The sequence below is a fragment of the Salvelinus namaycush genome, unplaced genomic scaffold, assembly GCF_016432855.1.
Source record: "Salvelinus namaycush isolate Seneca unplaced genomic scaffold, SaNama_1.0 Scaffold624, whole genome shotgun sequence".
NCBI classification, from domain to species: domain Eukaryota; kingdom Metazoa; phylum Chordata; class Actinopteri; order Salmoniformes; family Salmonidae; genus Salvelinus; species Salvelinus namaycush.
The window spans coordinates 17,501-39,710 of NW_024061336.1; positions in this window are offsets into that span (position 1 = coordinate 17,501).

Below are 22,210 nucleotides of genomic sequence, written 5' to 3' on the forward strand. Positions count from 1 at the left end.
TACTGATTATGGACTAACAACTCCACTGTCTGATGGTACTGATTATGGACTACTAACTCTACTGTCTAATGGTACTGATTATGGACTAATAACTCTACTGATGGTACTGATTATGGACTAATGACTCTACTGTCTGATGGTACTGATTATGGACTAATGACTCTACTGTTTGATCGTACTGATTATGAACTAATGACTCTACTCTCTGATGGTACTGATTATGGACTAATGACTCTACTGTCTGATGGTACTGATAATGGACTAATGACTCTACTGTCTGATGGTACTGATTATGGACTAATAACTCTACTGTCTGATGGTACTGATTATGGACTAATGACTCCACTGTCTGATGGTACTGATTATGGACTAATGACTCTACTGCTGGATGGTACTGATAATGGACTAATGACTCTACTGTCTGATGGTACTGATTATGGACTAATAACTCCACTGTCTGATGGTACTGATTATGGACTAATGACTCTACTGCTGGATGGTACTGATTATGGACTAATGACTCTGTTTGATGGTACTGATAATGGACTAATGACTCTACTGTCTGATGGTACTGATTATGGACTAATGACTCCACTGTCTGATGGTACTGATTATGGACTAATAACTCTACTGTCTGATGGTACTGATTATGGACTAATAACTCTACTGATGGTACTGATTATGGACTAATGACTCTACTGATGGTACTGATTATGGACTAATGACTCTACTGATGGTACTGATTATGGACTAATAACTCTAGTGTCTGATGGTACTGATTATGGACTAATGACTCTACTGTCTGATGGTACTGATTATGGACTAATAACTCTACTGTCTGATGGTACTGATTATGGACTAATGACTCTACTGTTTGATGGTACTGATTATGGACTAATAACTCTACTGATGGTACTGATTATGGACTAATGACTCTACTGATGGTACTGATTATTGACTAATAACTCTACTGATGATACTGATTATGGACTAATGACTCTACTGTCTGATGGTACTGATAATGGACTAATGACTCTACTGTCTGATGGTACTGATTATGGACTAATAACTCTAGTGTCTGATGGTACTGATTATGGACTAATGACTCTACTGTTTGATGGTACTGATTATGGACTAATGACTCTACTGTTTGATGGTACTGATTATGGACTAATGACTCTACTGTTTGATGGTACTGATTATGGACTAATGACTCTACTGTTTGATGGTACTGATTATGGACTAATGACTCTGTCTGAAGGTACTGATAATGGACTAATGACTCTACTGTCTGATGGTACTGATTATGGACTAATAACTCTACTGTCTGATGGTACTGATTATGGACTAATGACTCTACTGTTTGATGGTACTGATTATGGACTAATGACTCTGTCTGAAGGTACTGATAATGGACTAATGACTCTACTGTCTGATGGTACTGATTATGAACTAATGACTCTACTGTCTGATGGTACTGATTATGGACTAATAACTCTACTGATGGTACTGATTATGGACTAACAACTCCACTGTCTGATGGTACTGATTATGGACTACTAACTCTACTGTCTAATGGTACTGATTATGGACTAATAACTCTACTGATGGTACTGATTATGGACTAATGACTCTACTGTCTGATGGTACTGATTATGGACTAATGACTCTACTGTCTGATGGTACTGATTATGAACTAATAACTCTACTGTCTGATGGTACTGATTATGGACTAATGACTCTACTGTCTGATGGTACTTATTATGGACTAATGACTCTACTGTTTGATCGTACTGATTATGAACTAATGACTCTACTGTCTGATGGTACTGATTATGGACTAATGACTCTACTGTCTGATGGTACTGATTATGAACTAATAACTCTACTGTCTGATGGTACTGATTATGGACTAATGACTCCACTGTCTGATGGTACTGATTATGGACTAATGACTCTACTGCTGGATGGTACTGATAATGGACTAATGACTCTACTGTCTGATGGTACTGATTATGGACTAATAACTCTACTGTCTGATGGTACTGATTATGGACTAATGACTCCACTGTCTGATGGTACTGATTATGGACTAATGACTCTACTGCTGGATGGTACTGATTATGGACTAATGACTCTGTTTGATGGTACTGATAATGGACTAATGACTCTACTGTCTGATGGTACTGATTATGGACTAATGACTCCACTGTCTGATGGTACTGATTATGGACTAATAACTCTACTGTCTGATGGTACTGATTATGGACTAATAACTCTACTGATGGTACTGATTATGGACTAATGACTCTACTGATGGTACTGATTATGGACTAATGACTCTACTGATGGTACTGATTATGGACTAATAACTCTAGTGTCTGATGGTACTGATTATGGACTAATGACTCTACTGTCTGATGGTACTGATTATGGACTAATAACTCTACTGTCTGATGGTACTGATTATGGACTAATGACTCTACTGTTTGATGGTACTGATTATGGACTAATAACTCTACTGATGGTACTGATTATGGACTAATGACTCTACTGATGGTACTGATTATTGACTAATAACTCTACTGATGATACTGATTGTGGACTAATGACTCTACCTTCTGATGGTACTGATTATGGACTAATGACTCTGTCTGAAGGTACTGATAATGGACTAATGACTCTACTGTCTAATGGTACTGATTATGGACTAATAACTCTACTGTCTAATGGTACTGATTATGGACTAATAACTCTACTGATGGTACTGATTATGGACTAATAACTCTGTCTAATGGTACTGATTATGGACTAATAACTCTACTGTCTAATGGTACTGATTATGGACTAATAACTCTACTGATGGTACTGATTATGGACTAATGACTCTACTGTCTGATGGTACTGATTATGGACTAATAACTCTACTGTCTAATGGTACTGATTATGGACTAATAACTCTACTGATGGTACTGATTATGGACTAACAACTCCACTGTCTGATGGTACTGATTATGGACTACTAACTCTACTGTCTAATGGTACTGATTATGGACTAATAACTCTACTGATGGTACTGATTATGGACTAATGACTCTACTGTCTGATGGTACTTATTATGGACTAATGACTCTACTGTTTGATCGTACTGATTATGAACTAATGACTCTACTGTCTGATGGTACTGATTATGGACTAATGACTCTACTGTCTGATGGTACTGATAATGGACTAATGACTCTACTGTCTGATGGTACTGATTATGGACTAATAACTCTACTGTCTGATGGTACTGATTATGGACTAATGACTCCACTGTCTGATGGTACTGATTATGGACTAATGACTCTACTGATGGTACTGATTATGGACTAATGACTCCACTGTCTGATGGTACTGATTATGGACTAATGACTCCACTGTCTGATGGTACTGATTATGGACTAATGACTCTACTGCTGGATGGTACTGATTATGGACTAATGACTCTGTTTGATGGTACTGATAATGGACTAATGACTCTACTGTCTGATGGTACTGATTATGGACTAATGACTCCACTGTCTGATGGTACTGATTATGGACTAATAACTCTACTGTCTGATGGTACTGATTATGGACTAATAACTCTACTGATGGTACTGATTATGGACTAATGACTCTACTGATGGTACTGATTATGGACTAATGACTCTACTGATGGTACTGATTATGGACTAATAACTCTAGTGTCTGATGGTACTGATTATGGACTAATGACTCTACTGTCTGATGGTACTGATTATGGACTAATAACTCTACTGTCTGATGGTACTGATTATGGACTAATGACTCTACTGTTTGATGGTACTGATTATGGACTAATAACTCTACTGATGGTACTGATTATGGACTAATGACTCTACTGATGGTACTGATTATTGACTAATAACTCTACTGATGATACTGATTATGGACTAATGACTCTACTGTCTGATGGTACTGATTATGGACTAATAACTCTACTGTCTGATGGTACTGATTATGGACTAATGACTCTACTGTCTGATGGTACTGATTATGAACTAATGACTCTACTGTCTGATGGTACTGATTATGGACTAATGACTCTACTGTTTGATGGTACTGATTATGGACTAATGACTCTACTGTTTGATGGTACTGATTATGGACTAATGACTCTACTGTTTGAGGGTACTGATTATGGACTAATGACTCTGTCTGAAGGTACTGATAATGGACTAATGACTCTACTGTCTGATGGTACTGATTATGGACTAATAACTCTACTGTCTGATGGTACTGATTATGGACTAATGACTCTACTGTTTGATGGTACTGATTATGGACTAATGACTCTGTCTGAAGGTACTGATAATGGACTAATGACTCTACTGTCTGATGGTACTGATTATGAACTAATGACTCTACTGTCTGATGGTACTGATTATGAACTAATGACTCTACTGTCTGATGGTACTGATTATGGACTAATGACTCTACTGTTTGATGGTACTGATTATGGACTAATGACTCTACTGTTTGATGGTACTGATTATGGACTAATGACTCTGTCTGATGGTACTGATAATGGACTAATGACTCTACTGTCTGATGGTACTGATTATGGACTAATAACTCTACTGTCTGATGGTACTGATTATGGACTAATGACTCCACTGTCTGATGGTACTGATTATGGACTAATGACTCTACTGCTGGATGGTACTGATAATGGACTAATGACTCTACTGTCTGATGGTACTGATTATGGACTAATAACTCTACTGTCTGATGGTACTGATTATGGACTAATGACTCCACTGTCTGATGGTACTGATTATGGACTAATGACTCTACTGCTGGATGGTACTGATTATGGACTAATGACTCTGTTTGATGGTACTGATAATGGACTAATGACTCTACTGTCTGATGGTACTGATTATGGACTAATGACTCCACTGTCTGATGGTACTGATTATGGACTAATAACTCTACTGTCTGATGGTACTGATTATGGACTAATAACTCTACTGATGGTACTGATTATGGACTAATGACTCTACTGATGGTACTGATTATGGACTAATGACTCTACTGATGGTACTGATTATGGACTAATAACTCTAGTGTCTGATGGTACTGATTATGGACTAATGACTCTACTGTCTGATGGTACTGATTATGGACTAATAACTCTACTGTCTGATGGTACTGATTATGGACTAATGACTCTACTGTTTGATGGTACTGATTATGGACTAATAACTCTACTGATGGTACTGATTATGGACTAATGACTCTACTGATGGTACTGATTATTGACTAATAACTCTACTGATGATACTGATTGTGGACTAATGACTCTACCTTCTGATGGTACTGATTATGGACTAATGACTCTGTCTGAAGGTACTGATAATGGACTAATGACTCTACTGTCTAATGGTACTGATTATGGACTAATAACTCTACTGTCTAATGGTACTGATTATGGACTAATAACTCTACTGATGGTACTGATTATGGACTAATAACTCTGTCTAATGGTACTGATTATGGACTAATAACTCTACTGTCTAATGGTACTGATTATGGACTAATAACTCTACTGATGGTACTGATTATGGACTAATGACTCTACTGTCTGATGGTACTGATTATGGACTAATAACTCTACTGTCTAATGGTACTGATTATGGACTAATAACTCTACTGATGGTACTGATTATGGACTAACAACTCCACTGTCTGATGGTACTGATTATGGACTACTAACTCTACTGTCTAATGGTACTGATTATGGACTAATAACTCTACTGATGGTACTGATTATGGACTAATGACTCTACTGTCTGATGGTACTGATTATGGACTAATGACTCTACTGTTTGATCGTACTGATTATGAACTAATGACTCTACTGTCTGATGGTACTGATTATGGACTAATGACTCTACTGTCTGATGGTACTGATAATGGACTAATGACTCTACTGTCTGATGGTACTGATTATGGACTAATAACTCTACTGTCTGATGGTACTGATTATGGACTAATGACTCCACTGTCTGATGGTACTGATTATGGACTAATGACTCACTGATGGTACTGATTATGGACTAATGACTCCACTGTCTGATGGTACTGATTATGGACTAATGACTCCACTGTCTGATGGTACTGATTATGGACTAATGACTCTACTGCTGGATGGTACTGATTATGGACTAATGACTCTGTTTGATGGTACTGATAATGGACTAATGACTCTACTGTCTGATGGTACTGATTATGGACTAATGACTCCACTGTCTGATGGTACTGATTATGGACTAATAACTCTACTGTCTGATGGTACTGATTATGGACTAATAACTCTACTGATGGTACTGATTATGGACTAATGACTCTACTGATGGTACTGATTATGGACTAATGACTCTACTGATGGTACTGATTATGGACTAATAACTCTAGTGTCTGATGGTACTGATTATGGACTAATGACTCTACTGTCTGATGGTACTGATTATGGACTAATAACTCTACTGTCTGATGGTACTGATTATGGACTAATGACTCTACTGTTTGATGGTACTGATTATGGACTAATAACTCTACTGATGGTACTGATTATGGACTAATGACTCTACTGATGGTACTGATTATTGACTAATAACTCTACTGATGATACTGATTGTGGACTAATGACTCTACTGTCTGATGGTACTGATAATGGACTAATGACTCTACTGTCTGATGGTACTGATTATGGACTAATGACTCTACTGTCTGATGGTACTGATTATGAACTAATGACTCTACTGTCTGATGGTACTGATTATGGACTAATGACTCTACTGTTTGATGGTACTGATTATGGACTAATGACTCTACTGTTTGATGGTACTGATTATGGACTAATGACTCTACTGTTTGATGGTACTGATTATGGACTAATGACTCTGTCTGAAGGTACTGATAATGGACTAATGACTCTACTGTCTGATGGTACTGATTATGGACTAATAACTCTACTGTCTGATGGTACTGATTATGGACTAATGACTCTACTGTTTGATGGTACTGATTATGGACTAATGACTCTGTCTGAAGGTACTGATAATGGACTAATGACTCTACTGTCTGATGGTACTGATTATGAACTAATGACTCTACTGTCTGATGGTACTGATTATGAACTAATGACTCTACTGTCTGATGGTACTGATTATGGACTAATGACTCTACTGTCTGATGGTACTGATTATGGACTAATGACTCTACTGTTTGATGGTACTGATTATGGACTAATGACTCTGTCTGAAGGTACTGATAATGGACTAATGACTCTACTGTCTGATGGTACTGATTATGGACTAATAACTCTACTGTCTGATGGTACTGATTATGGACTAATGACTCTACTGTTTGATGGTACTGATTATGGACTAATGACTCTACTGTTTGATGGTACTGATTATGGACTAATGACTCTACTGTCTGATGGTACTGATTATGAACTAATGACTCTACTGTCTGATGGTACTGATTATGAACTAATAACTCTACTGTCTGATGGTACTGATTATGGACTAATGACTCTGTCTGATGGTACTGATAATGGACTAATGACTCTACTGTCTGATGGTACTGATTATGGACTAATAACTCTACTGTCTGATGGTACTGATTATGGACTAATGACTCTACTGCTGGATGGTACTGATAATGGACTAATGACTCTACTGTCTGATGGTACTGATTATGGACTAATAACTCTACTGTCTGATGGTACTGATTATGGACTAATGACTCTACTGTTTGATGGTACTGATTATGGACTAATAACTCTACTGATGGTACTGATTATGGACTAATGACTGTCTGATGGTACTGATTATGGACTAATGACTCTACTGATGGTACTGATTATTGACTAATAACTCTACTGATGATACTGATTGTGGACTAATGACTCTACCTTCTGATGGTACTGATTATGGACTAATGACTCTGTCTGAAGGTACTGATAATGGACTAATGACTCTACTGTCTGATGGTACTGATTATGGACTAATAACTCTACTGTCTGATGGTACTGATTATGGACTAATGACTCTACTGTTTGATGGTACTGATTATGGACTAATGACTCTACTGTTTGATGGTACTGATTATGGACTAATGACTCTACTGTCTGATGGTACTGATTATGAACTAATGACTCTACTGTCTGATGGTACTGATTATGGACTAATAACTCTACTGTCTGATGGTACTGATTATGAACTAATAACTCTACTGTCTGATGGTACTGATTATGAACTAATAACTCTACTGTCTGATGGTACTGATTATGGACTAATGACTCTGTCTGATGGTACTGATAATGGACTAATGACTCTACTGTCTGATGGTACTGATTATGGACTAATAACTCTACTGTCTGATGGTACTGATTATGGACTAATGACTCCACTGTCTGATGGTACTGATTATGGACTAATGACTCTACTGCTGGATGGTACTGATAATGGACTAATGACTCCACTGTCTGATGGTACTGATTATGGACTAATGACTCTACTGTCTGATGGTACTGATTATGAACTAATGACTCCACTGTCTGATGGTACTGATTATGGACTAATGACTCTACTGCTGGATGGTACTTATTATGGACTAATGACTCTGTCTGATGGTACTGATAATGGACTAATGACTCTACTGTCTGATGGTACTGATTATGGAATAATGACTCCACTGTCTGATGGTACTGATTATGGACTAATAACTCTACTGTCTGATGGTACTGATTATGGACTAATAACTCTACTGATGGTACTGATTATGGACTAATGACTCTACTGATGGTACTGATTATGGACTAATGACTCTACTGATGGTACTGATTATGGACTAATAACTCTAGTGTCTGATGGTACTGATTATGGACTAATGACTCTACTGTCTGATGGTACTGATTATGGACTAATAACTCTACTGTCTGATGGTACTGATTATGGACTAATGACTCTACTGTTTGATGGTACTGATTATGGACTAATAACTCTACTGATGGTACTGATTATGGACTAATGACTCTACTGATGGTACTGATTATGGACTAATGACTCTACTGATGGTACTGATTATGGACTAATGACTCTGTCTGAAGGTACTGATAATGGACTAATGACTCTACTGTCTGATGGTACTGATTATGGACTAATAACTCTACTGTCTGATGGTACTGATTATGGACTAATGACTCTACTGTTTGATGGTACTGATTATGGACTAATGACTATACTGTTTGATGGTACTGATTATGGACTAATAACTCTACTGTCTGATGGTACTGATTATGGACTAATGACTCTACTGTTTGATGGTACTGATTATGGACTAATGACTCTGTCTGAAGGTACTGATAATGGACTAATGACTCTACTGTCTGATGGTACTGATTATGAACTAATGACTCTACTGTCTGATGGTACTGATTATGAACTAATGACTCTACTGTCTGATGGTACTGATTATGGACTAATGACTCTACTGTTTGATGGTACTGATTATGGACTAATGACTCTACTGTTTGATGGTACTGATTATGGACTAATGACTCTGTCTGAAGGTACTGATAATGGACTAATGCCTCTACTGTCTGATGGTACTGATTATGGACTAATAACTCTACTGTCTGATGGTACTGATTATGGACTAATGACTCTACTGTTTGATGGTACTGATTATGGACTAATGACTCTACTGTTTGATGGTACTGATTATGGACTAATGACTCTACTGTCTGATGGTACTGATTATGGACTAATGACTCTACTGTCTGATGGTACTGATTATGGACTAATAACTCTACTGTCTGATGGTACTGATTATGAACTAATAACTCTACTGTCTGATGGTACTGATTATGAACTAATAACTCTACTGTCTGATGGTACTGATTATGGACTAATGACTCTGTCTGATGGTACTGATAATGGACTAATGACTCTACTGTCTGATGGTACTGATTATGGACTAATAACTCTACTGTCTGATGGTACTGATTATGGACTAATGACTCCACTGTCTGATGGTACTGATTATGGACTAATGACTCTACTGCTGGATGGTACTGATAATGGACTAATGACTCTACTGTCTGATGGTACTGATTATGGACTAATGACTCTACTGTCTGATGGTACTGATTATGGACTAATGACTCCACTGTCTGATGGTACTGATTATGGACTAATGACTCTACTGCTGGATGGTACTTATTATGGACTAATCACTCTGTCTGATGGTACTGATAATGGACTAATGACTCTACTGTCTGATGGTACTGATTATGGAATAATGACTCCACTGTCTGATGGTACTGATTATGGACTAATAACTCTACTGTCTGATGGTACTGATTATGGACTAATAACTCTACTGATGGTACTGATTATGGACTAATGACTCTACTGATGGTACTGATGATGGACTAAATACTCTACTGATGGTACTGATTATGAACTAATAACTATACTGTCTGATGGTACTGATTATGAACTAACAACTATGCTGTCTGATGGTACTGATTATGGACCAATGACTCTACTGTCTGATGGTACTGATTATGGACTAATAACTCTACTGTCTGATGGTACTGATTATGAACTAATGACTCCACTGTCTGATGGTACTGATTATGGACTAATGACTCTACTGCTGGATGGTACTTATTATGGACTAATGACTCTGTCTGATGGTACTGATAATGGACTAATGACTCTACTGTCTGATGGTACTGATTATGGAATAATGACTCCACTGTCTGATGGTACTGATTATGGACTAATAACTCTACTGTCTGATGGTACTGATTATGGACTAATAACTCTACTGATGGTACTGATTATGGACTAATGACTCTACTGATGGTACTGATTATGGACTAATGACTCTACTGATGGTACTGATTATGGACTAATAACTCTAGTGTCTGATGGTACTGATTATGGACTAATGACTCTACTGTCTGATGGTACTGATTATGGACTAATAACTCTACTGTCTGATGGTACTGATTATGGACTAATGACTCTACTGTTTGATGGTACTGATTATGGACTAATAACTCTACTGATGGTACTGATTATGGACTAATGACTCTACTGATGGTACTGATTATGGACTAATGACTCTACTGATGGTACTGATTATGGACTAATGACTCTGTCTGAAGGTACTGATAATGGACTAATGACTCTACTGTCTGATGGTACTGATTATGGACTAATAACTCTACTGTCTGATGGTACTGATTATGGACTAATGACTCTACTGTTTGATGGTACTGATTATGGACTAATGACTATACTGTTTGATGGTACTGATTATGGACTAATGACTCTACTGATGATACTGATTATGGACTAATGACTCTACTGTTTGATGGTACTGATTATGGACTAATGACTATACTGTTTGATGGTACTGATTATGGACTAATGACTCTACTGATGATACTGATTATGGACTAATGTTGTTGTACCTTTATAGAGGGACCAGGACTATGAGAATGACCCTGCTACAGACACCATGGTTTATATAGGAAAAGATGATGCTGTCTACCAAACCCTGAACCCCAACGCTGCAAACCAAGATCCAACTTACCATACCCTGAACCCCAACACTGCAAACCAAGATCCAACTTACCAAACCCTGAACCCCAACACTGCAAACCAAGATTCAACTTACCAAACCCTGAACCCCAACACTGTAAACCAAGATCCAACTTACCAAACCCTGAACCCCAACACTGCAAACCAAGATCCAACTTACCAAACCCTGAACCCCAACACTGCAAACCAAGATTCAACTTACCAAACCCTGAACCCCAACGCTGCAAACCAAGTTTAAGTACCAAACCCTGGAACTGCAAACAAAGACTGGATTTAGGGACTAATTTGCAGCGTTAACCACCCCTGGCTCTACAGTACTGGATAACAACAGCAAACTCAGCCTTCATAGTTCAAAACAAGACACCCAGGAGATTGTTATTATTAACCTGTACTATTATAATACTTTAACTATAATGTCATCAGCTCAACAATGTGTTCCTCCTCTGCTGAAACAAACATGGTAACTTTTGAACAGAGAAGTTGACAGTTTTAACTCTTTCTCAACACAGCTAGCTGAGTTCTCTTGTGGTTTAGAAGTCTAACATCCGGCCGGTTTGAACCAGTTTCACTCTGCAGCACATAGACCTGGAGACACTGAGGACACACCTAAAACACCGTACATAGCCATAATATAAAACTGTTGTGAGTGTAATGTTCTCTGTTCGTTTCACGTTTGTTTATTATCTATTTCACTTGCTTTGACAATGTAAACATGTTTCTCATGTCAATTTAGCCCATTGAGTTTTGAGAGAGACTTTCAATATAGGAAGAAAGAGCACTTCAGAAACACCCTGCTGTCAAAGTTCCAACTTCAACTGTCTATATATCACACAGACATCAACTACATCACCCATGCACAGACCCACATACTCACACCCCATACTCCAGCACCCGCGTCACTCTCCACCACAAGGCCTCAAACTACCATTTTGTTTATCTCGGTCGCCCACGCACTTTAATATGTAGATAATAAAGCATTTGACCTTTCCAGTTTTTAAGTTTAACATTTTTTTCAGGATTGTTGATGAGAAAAGTATCATCTTGATTATGTGTTCCTCCTCTGCTGAAACAAACTTTACTGTCATCTCAACAATGTGTTCCTCCTCTGCTGAAACAAACTTTACTGTCATCTCAACAATGTGTTCCTCCTCTGCTGAAACAAACTTTACTGTCATCTCAACAATGTGTTCCTCCTCTGCTGAAACAAACTTTACTGTCATCTCAACAATGTGTTCCTCCTCTGCTGAAACAAACTTTACTGTCATCTCAACAATGTGTTTCCTCCTCTGCTGAAACAAACTTTACTGTCATCTCAACAATGTGTTCCTCCTCTGCTGAAACAAACTTTACTGTCATCTTAACAATGTCTTTCCTCCTCTGCTGAAACAAACTTTACTGTCATCTCAACAATGTGTTTCCTCCTCTGCTGAAACAAACTTTACTGTCATCTCAACAATGTGTTCCTCCTCTGCTGAAACAGACTTTACTGTCATCTTAACAATGTGTTCCTCCTCTGCTGAAACAAACTTTACTGTCATCTTAACAATGTGTTCCTCCTCTGCTGAAACAAACTATACTGTCATCTCAACAATGTGTTCCTCCTCTGCTGAAACAAACTTTACTGTCATCTCAACAATGTGTTCCTCCTCTATTGAAACAAACTTTACTGTCATCTCAACAATGTGTTCCTCCTCTGCTGAAACAAACTTTACTGTCATCTCAACAATGTGTTCCTCCTCTGCTGAAACAAACTTTACTGTCATCTCAACGATGTGTTCTTCCTCTGCTGAAACAGACTTCACTGTCATCTCAACAATGTGTTCCTCCTCTGCTGAAACAAACTTTACTGTCATCTCAACAATGTGTTCCTCCTCTGCTGAAACAAACTTTACTGTCATCTCAACAATGTGTTTCCTCCTCTGCTGAAACAAACTTTACTGTCATCTCAACAATGTGTTCCTCCTCTGCTGAAACAAACTTTACTGTCATCTCAACAATGTGTTCCTCCTCTGCTGAAACAAACTTTACTGTCATCTCAACAATGTGTTCCTCCTCTGCTGAAACAAACTTTACTGTCATCTCAACAATGTGTTCCTCCTCTGCTGAAACAAACTTTACTGTCATCTCAACAATGTGTTCCTCCTCTGCTGAAACAAACTTTACTGTCATCTCAACAATGTGTTCCTCCTCTGCTGAAACAAACTTTACTGTCATCTCAACAATGTGTTTCCTCCTCTGCTGAAACAAACTATACTGTCATCTCAACAATGTGTTCCTCCTCTGCTGAAACAAACTTTACTGTCATCTCAACAATGTGTTCCTCCTCTGCTGAAACAAACTTTACTGTCATCTCAACAATGTGTTCCTCCTCTGCTGAAACAAACTTTACTGTCATCTCAACAATGTGTTTCCTCCTCTGCTGAAACAAACTATACTGTCATCTCAACAATGTGTTCCTCCTCTGCTGAAACAAACTTTACTGTCATCTCAACAATGTGTTCTTCCTCTGCTGAAACAAACTGAAACAGACAGCGAGACAGTGAGAGAGAGACAGCGAATCAGCGAGAGAGAGAGACAGCGAGAGAGAGAGAGAGAGAAATAGAGAGAGAGACAGTGAGACGGAGAATGAGTGAGTGAGTGGGTTAGAGAAAGGATATGGGGGAGAGAGAGAACAGAGAGAGAGAGAGAGAGAGAGAGAGAGAGAGACTTTTTGACTTTTTGTCTTTCTTTACTGAAACATTCTCATTTCATTTAAAACTCACCCCCCCTAAAATAAAAGAACAAAATATATCCTGTACTGCATACATGTACCATACTCACCTTTCCATCTACCACATGATACAAATCACCATACACAAAAACAATACCCTCTCCTACAACCGTATATCCAAAACATCTTCCCCAGCAATACAGACAGCCCCCCCAACACACCATATCTCCTCAAACATCTCCACACATTTGATCATTTTATAGAACTCAAACTCAACCCTAAGGCGCGCAGAGACCATCCCATTAAACAGTAGTAAAGGGTCTGTTATCCCCCCACCTTTGACCCTGTTTCTCCTTGTTAGCCAAATAGCTAACTTTGCCTGAGCAAACAGAAAATTCAACAACACACATTTTGCTTTCTCCTTACTCGAATACCTGTATCCCATTATAAACATCCCGACAGCAAAAACCACCCCCAACCTCTCACACAGACATTCCAACAGAGACATTAATGGCATTAACCTGGTGCACACAGAAAACACATGAATCACAGTTTCTTTCATTTGACAGAAAGGACACCCCTGCCCAATTCCCGGATCAACCCGTGCCAACCAGCTGTTAGTGGCCAGGGCTCCATGAAGAACCCTCCACTGGAGGTCCCCTGACCTCTTTGGTACTGGGGGTTTGTAGAGCGCCCTCCATCTAAAACCCACCATACTCTCCACCCCACATACCCCCTGCCACTGATGTGCCTTCACTCCTGTTAGGCTCCTAGTGTTCCTAACCTTAACGCAGAGGTTGTAGAGGGCTTTACCTCCCACCCCTTCAAACTCCCCCAGGCTCGGAGTGTTAAATCTAACAAGTCCTCCAGACCCCCTTGCCAGTCTCCAGTCTCTGCCGTCACCTGCAGTGGCCCCTCTCCCTTTGGCCTCTCAAACACCCCCCTTACCGGCTCAGACAGTGCCTCCTGGACCTCCTCCAGGAATCTCTCCAGCAGCCTAAGAGACGTTATTCCTGTTTGTTGTGCCAAGACTTCTGGGGTTTTCCACCCCTCCTCTCCCATCAGTCTCAGGTCACCCAGCCTTTGTAAACCCGCTGCCATCAGTTGCCTCTGCAGGGTGGCCGACTGAACCCATCTCAAAGGGATGGCTGGGTTGTGGAAGATAGGCTCCTCCCACACCAACAGCCCAGGCTCCACACCCCCTTCTCGTGTGGGCCTTAGCAGCTGCCAGGCCCTCAGCACCGCAGAGTAAAAATCTGAGAGACCTGCTGTACTCAGCCTCTCCAGCTTCATGAGGAACAGCTGCCGGTCCAACCCTAATCCACCAGCTCTCCTCAGCAGTGCGCATGCTGGTTCCCTCCAGCCAACATCAGTATGGTACAGCAGTCTGTGCACCGCCTTTAGCCGGAAAGCAGCCATCCTGCTCTCCAGTTCCACCAGGCCCTGTCCTCCTTCGTGGCCTCAGCCAGTGATGGCCCGAACAGAAAAAAGTCCACCAGCTTGCATTGCAGGTCTGCGAGCAGACCGCCGGGGGGGTTGAGGACAGCCAGTTTATGCCACAGGGAAGATGCCACCAGGTTGTTGATTATCAGCACCCTCCCTCTATATGACACTTGGGACAGGAGCCACCTCCACCTGGCCAGTCTTGACACCACTGCCTGTGACAGCCCCTCCCAGTTCTTCCTGACCCACCTCTCCGAGCCCAGGTACACCCCCAACACTTTAAGCCCTTCACAACCCCACTGCAAACCCCCTGAAAGCAGAGGAGGGGCCCTATCCCCTCATTCCCCACATAACAGAGCTTTGCTCTTGCCCCAGTTCACCTGAGCTGAAGAAGCTCCCTCGTACACCTTCAGACTGGTATCTAGTGCCTGCACATCCTGACCATCCCTGACATCACAGAAATATCATCTGCATATGCTGACACTGCTATTCCTGTCACCACATCCATGCCTGTCCAGCACACTCCCTGCAGTCTCCTGCGTAGCAGTCCCCAATAAGGCTCAATGGCTAGCGTGTTTAACTACCCAGATAGAGGGCATCCTTGTCTAATGCCCTGTCCCACCCAGACTGGCCTACTGAGTCCCCCTCCCACCTTGACCATACATGACGCCCCACCATACGACAGCTTCACACAGGTCAAAAAACTCTTCCCAAACACAGACATCACATAAACAGATACTCATGGTCCACTCTATCAAAAGCCTTCTCTTGATCTAAAGAGACCAGTCCGAAGTTCACATTAGAACCTCTCGACAAGTCCAACATGTCCCTGATTAAGAACAATTTGTCTGTGATTGAGCATCCCGGTACGAGAGCGAGAGAGAGATACTAGGAGGGACTGGGAGAGAGTCAGAGTATCTGGGACTACACTGGTAGTGACTGTGAGAGGACTGGAGTGAGGGGAGAACTGTTACTATCTGACCTCAATACACACCCCATATTGAACTGTTACTATCAGACCTCAATACACACCCCATATTGAACTGTTACTATCAGACCTCAAAACATTAATACACACCCCATATTGAACTGTTACTATCAGACCTCAATACATTAATACACACCCCATATTGAACTGTTACTATTAGACCTCAATACATTAATACACACCCTATATTGAACTGTTACTATTAGACCTCAATACATTTATACACACCCCACCCGTAGCATGCGCTCCAGCAGGTATATTTTACTGATCATCCCCAAAGCCAACACTTCCTTTGGCCGCCTTTCCTTCCAGTTCTCTGCTGCCAATGACTGGAACAAATTGCAAAAATCACTGAAGCTGGAATCTTATAACTCCCTCTCTAACTTTAAGCATCAGCTGTTTGAGCAGCTTACCGATCACTGTACCTGTAACGTTCGTCGTTAAATGAAGACCAAGGTGCATGGTAGGCTTACATTTTCTTTAATTTTTAAATGTTCCACCAAAAACAATAAACAACACAAAAAACGAAACGCTTCATCGTGCAAAATACATGCAACCAAACAAAGACAAGATCCCACAACTGAAGGTGGGAAAAAGGGCTGCCTAAGTATGATCCCCAATCAGAGACAACGATAGCCTCTGATTGGGAACTCGGCCAACAAAGAAATATAAACATAGATTTCCCACCCTAGTCACACCACTACCAAATAGAGAATATAAAGGATCTCTAAGGTCAGGGTGTTACAGTACCTGTACACAGCCAGTCTGTAAATAGCACACCCAACTACCTCATCCCCATATTATTACTTATCCTCTTGCTCTTTTGCACCCCAGTATCTCTACCTGCACATCATCATCTGCACATCTATCACTCCAGTGTTAATGCTAAATTGTAATTATTTCACCTCTATGGCCTATTTATTGCCTACCTCCCTGCTCTTCTACATTTGCACACACTGTACATAGATTTTTCTATTGTGTTATTGACTGTACATTTGTTTATGTGTAACTCTGTGTTGTTGTTGTGTCGCACTGCTTTGCGTTATCTTGGCCAGGTCGCAGTTGTAAATGAGAACTTGTTCTCAACTGGCCTATCTGGTTAAATAAAGGTGAAATAAAATTAAAATAAAACATTTAATCAAAACCCAAAATCATCAGCACCCAGCGTGGACTCATAAAAGGAGATTCTCTCTGTATTACGACACAGAGAGAAGAGTCTTCACTGTGAACATCACTAACCTGATCCTAGAGGATTCAGGGACCTACTGGTGAGAAATAAACACATGGTGGTGGTATAACAAGACTGAAGTCAGGATCACTGTGGACAGAGGTTGGTGTCTAAGACCTTCTATCAGTGTGTTTATGTGGAGGATTATATTTTACACATTATATATTTGTGTTAATGCATTCTCTCTCTCTCTCCCTCTTTCTCTATCTATCTCTCTCTCTCTCTCTCTCTCTCTCTCTCTCTCTCTCTCTCTCTCTCTCTCTCTCTCTCTCTCTCTCTTTCTCTCTCTCTCTTTCTCTCTCTCTCTCGCTTTTTCTCTTTCTCTCTCTTTCGCTTTCTCTGTCTCTTTGTCTAAATTAAATTAAATTCAAGGGCTATATTGGCATGGGAAACATATGTTAACATTGCCAAAGCAAGTGAATTAGATAATATACAAAAGTGAAATAAACAATAAAAATGAACAGTAAACATTACACTCACAGAAGTTACAAAAGAATATAGACATTACAAATGTCCCTCAATTAGTATTTGGTAGCATTGCCTTTAAATTGTTTCACTTGGGTCAAACATTGGGGTAGCCTTCCACAAGCTGGGTGAATTTTGGCCCATTCCTCCTGACAGAGCTTCTGACTTCATCCCTGTCTCACCCCACGTCCCTGTGGGAAGAAATGTGTGTGTTTTTTGCCTATTTTAACCGCACACTTGTTGTTTGTGTACATGGATTTTATAATGTCGTATGTTTTTCCCCAACACCACTTTCCATCAATTTGTATAGCAGACCCTCATGCCAAATTGAGTCAAAGGCTTTTTTGAAATCAACAAAGCATGAGAAGACTTTGCCTTTGTTTTGGTTTGTTTGTTAGTCAATTAGCCTTTCACGAACCTCAACCCCGTATCCGGGATCACCCCCCACCCCCCCCACACTGATTAGCATCGCTAGCATAGCGTCACAATTAAATAGTAGCATCTAAATATCATTAAATCACAAGTCCAAGACACCAAATGAAAGATACAGATCTTGTGAATAAAGCCACCATTTCAGATTTTTAAAATGTTTTACAGGGAAGACAAAATATGTAAATCTATTAGCTAACCACGTTAGCAAAAGACACCACTTTTCTAACTCCATCAGTTTCTTACTCCATCAGGTGCTATCACCAATTCGGCCAAATAAAGATATTGATAGCCACTAACCAAGAAAAAACCTCATCAGATGACAGTCTGATAACATATTTATTGTATAGGATAGGTTTTGTTAGAAAAATGTGCATATTTCAGGTAGAAATCATAGTTTACAATTGCACCCACCATCACAACTCGACTAGAATAAATACAGAGAGCAACGTGTATTACCTAATTACTAATCATAAAACATTTCTTAAAAATACACAGCTCACAGCAATGGAAAGACACAGATCTTGTGAATTCAGACAATATTTCAGATGTTCTAAGTGTTTTACAGCGAAAACACAATAAATCGTTATATTAGCATACCACATGTGCAAACGTTACCCGAGCATTGATTCAAGCCAAAGAGAGCGATAACGTAATCATCGCCAAAATATATTAATTTTTTCACTAACCTTCTCAGAATTCTTCCGATGACACTCCTGTAACATCATATTACAACATACATATAGAGTTTGTTCGAAAATGTGCATATTTAGCCACAAAAAAACGTGGTTATACAATGACAATACTAGCAAAACTAGCCTGAAAATGTCAGGCGCCATTTTGGACAGTGATCTGGCGTAATGAATAACTAATCGTAAACTTTACTAAAAAATATTGGGTGGACAGCAATCGAAAGACAAATTAGTTCTTAATGCAATCACTGAATTACATTTCTAAAATTATCCTTACTGTGCAATACAGGGTTCGCCAAGCGAAGCTATACCAAAAAAAATGGCGGAATATGCGTTTAAAATTTTTCGACAGAACAACGATTTATCATCTTAAATATTTCTTACTATGAGGTGATCTTCCATCAGAATCTTGGGCAATGTATCCTTTCTTGGGTCTAATCTTCTTTTGGTCGAAAGATGTCCTCTTGTCCGTCGAAATGCCCACTAACGTTCGACCGGGACCCCGAAACGTGCCCGGCGCTTCAAAGTGCATCACAAAGCAATGCCTCAAAATCGCACTAAACGGATATAAATTGCTATAAAACGGTTTAAATTAACTACCTTATGATGTTTTTAACACCTATAACGAGTAAAAACATGACCGGCGATATATTACTGGCTAAACAACAGCTTGGAAAGAGAGCAGGTCCGACGTCCATCGTGCGTCAGGCGCAGGGAGCAAAAGAACGGTACATCCGGTCTTTGGCCTTTTATACAGGCCCTGATTGCGCAATCGACTCCATTCAAATTGTCACCACTTACTGACATCTAGAGGAAGGCGTGGGCAGTGTTTGTATCCTCATAGCATTTACAGGGACATTAAAACTGACCTGGGACCAGAGGCCAAGATTTCTGAAATCTCACTCCATATCAGGAAAAGTGCTGTAGAATGAGTTCTGTTCCACTCAGAGACATAATTCAAACGGCTATAGAAACTAGAGAGTGTTTTCTATCCAATAATAACAATAATATGCATATTGTACGAGCAAGAATTGAGTACTAGGCAGTTTAATCTGTAGAGCAAATTATGCTAATGCGAAACAGCACCCCCTATAGTGGCAAGAAGTTTTAAGGTGTGCAGGGTGAATACGTGGTCTGTCGTACGATCATTTGGTAAAAAGACAATTTGACATTTGCTCAGTACATTGTTTTCACTGAGGAAATGTAGGAGTCTGCTGTTAATGATAATGCAGAGGATTTTCCCAAGGTTGCTGTTGACGCATATCCCACGGTAGTTATTGGGGTAAAATTTGTCTCCACTCTTGTGGATTGGGGTGATCAGTCCTTGCTTCCAAATATTGGCGAAGATGCCATAGCCAAGGACGATGTCAATAAGCTTTAGTATAGCCAATTGGAATTTGTTGTCTGTATATTTTATCATTTCATTGAGGATACCATCAACACCACAGGCCTTTTTGGGTTGGAGGGTATTATTTTGTCCTGTAGTTCATTCAAGGTAATTGTAGAATCCAGTAGGTTCTGGTAGTCTTTAATAGTTGATTCTAAGATTTGTATTTGATCATGTATATGTTTTTGCTCTTTGTTCTTTGTTATAGAGCCAAAAAGATTGGAGAAGTGGTTTACCCATACATACATTTTCCCAGAAGTGGTTGGAGTCTATGGATTCTTAAATTACATTGAGCTGATTTCTGAAGTGCTGTTCCTTCTTTGTCCTTAGTGTATTTCTGTATTGTTTTAGTGATTCACCATAGTGAATGCGTAGGCTCAGGTTTTCTGGGTCTCTGTGTTTTTGGTTGAACTGGTTTCTCAATTTCTTTTTTAGATTTTTGCAGTCTTCATCAAACCATTTGTCATTGTTGCTAATTTTCTTCGGTTTTCTATTTGAGATTTTTAGATTTGATAGGGAAGCTGAGAAGTCAAATATACTGTTAAGATTTTCTACTGCCAAGTTTACACCTTCACTATTACAGTGGAACATTTTGTCCAGGAAGTTGTATAAAAGGGATTGAATTTGTTTTTGCCTAATTGTTTTTTGGTAGGTTTCCAAACTAAATTCCTTCCATCTGTACCATTTCTTAATATTATTCAGTTATTTTGGCTTTGTTGCCTCATGGTTGAGTATTGCTCTATTCACGTAGACTGTGATTTTGCTGTGGTCTGATAGGGGTGTCAGTGGGCTGACTGTGAACTCTCTGAGAGACTCTGGGTTGAGGTCAGTGATAAAGTAGTCTACAGTACTACTGCCAAGAGATGAGCTATACATGTACAACCATAGGAGTCCACTCAAAGCCTTCCATTGACTATGTACATACCCAGAGTGCGACAGAGCAGCAGGAGTTGTGACCCGTTTTGTAGGTTATGTTGTCATAGTTGTGCCTAGAGGGGCATATGGAGGAGGGAATGCTGTCACCTCCAGGTAGGTGTTTGTCCCCCTGTGTGCTGAGGGTGTCAGGTTCTTGTCCGGTTCTGGCATTTAGGTCGCCACAGACTAGTACATGTCCCTGGGCCTGGAAATGATTGATTTCCCCCTCCAGGATAGAGAATCTGTCTTCATTAAAG